The sequence below is a fragment of the Apteryx rowi genome, unplaced genomic scaffold, assembly GCF_003343035.1.
Source record: "Apteryx rowi isolate R43461 unplaced genomic scaffold, aptRow1 scaffold_83, whole genome shotgun sequence".
NCBI lineage: Eukaryota > Metazoa > Chordata > Aves > Apterygiformes > Apterygidae > Apteryx > Apteryx rowi.
Genome location: NW_020451127.1, coordinates 2773302 through 2774101, shown reverse-complemented (window position 1 = coordinate 2774101; position 800 = coordinate 2773302). Strand labels below are relative to the sequence as shown.

Below are 800 nucleotides of genomic sequence, written 5' to 3'. Positions count from 1 at the left end.
GGCCGCGGCGCCTCACACCCCGCCGCGGGCCTCCCCCCCTCTCCTCCCGCGCCGCCGGGGCGGCAAGCAGGGCGGGGAAGGGCCCGCGGGCTGAGGGGAGGGCGGCGGCGACCTACCGGCGTCGGCTGCTGCCCCGGGCAGTGGGTCTGGCTGTGCTCGGGCGGTCCCGCTCGGAGCCGGCTCCCCCCTGCCGCCGCTCAGCCTCTCTCCGCCCAGGCACACAAGATGGCGGCGCTCGGCGGCCACGTCAGTGCCAGCCCCGCGCGCGGCACCACGGGTAACCGAGGAGGGCGAGCGGGAGGCGGGGCCCGCCGCGGAGGGGGCGGGGCGCCGCGGCGCCGCGGCGCCGCAAAGGGGCGGGGCCTGGCGGGAGGCCACGCCCCCTCACCTCTCCCCCCTCCCTCCCATAGCGGAGGTGGCGCGTGGGGGCGCGCGGGCTGCGCGCGTGGGAGCGCGCGCCCCCCCCCCCCCGCGGGACCCGGCGTGCAGGGGGCACAGGGCTGCGTGGTGCATGCGAGCAGCCATGCAGCGTTGTGCCGTGTCACGCTCTTTGGGGATGCCCGCACCCCTCGTGGGGGCTTGCATGCACCATGCAGCATTGCCCCGTGCCAGGCTGTTTGGGGGTGCAGGCGCCCCTCGTGGGGGCTTGCATGTGCCATGCAACATTGCACTGTTTGGGGATGCCTTTTGGGGCCTTTTGGGATGCAGGCTGGCTCTCAGCACCCACGGGTGCCACAACACCTTGCGGGGTGGTGAATTAACCATGCACAGTGCAGACATAACGGAGCTGCCTCAAATCC

The 800-nt window shown here is 74.8% G+C and overlaps 1 protein-coding gene across 2 annotated transcripts in view; it reads right to left on the bottom strand.

Annotated features, from left to right (window-relative positions):
- Nucleotides 1–254, bottom strand: part of ARF1 (ADP ribosylation factor 1) — a 14726-nt gene extending 14472 nt beyond the window's left edge. The window contains exon 1 of one of the 2 annotated variants that reach the window (XM_026089680.1): nucleotides 117–254. The gene's annotated coding sequence lies outside the window, so the exon portion shown is untranslated. The remainder of the gene's footprint in view (nucleotides 1–116) is intronic. The other variant, XM_026089679.1, reaches the window with a different exon arrangement.
- Nucleotides 255–800: the final 546 nt, after the last annotated feature.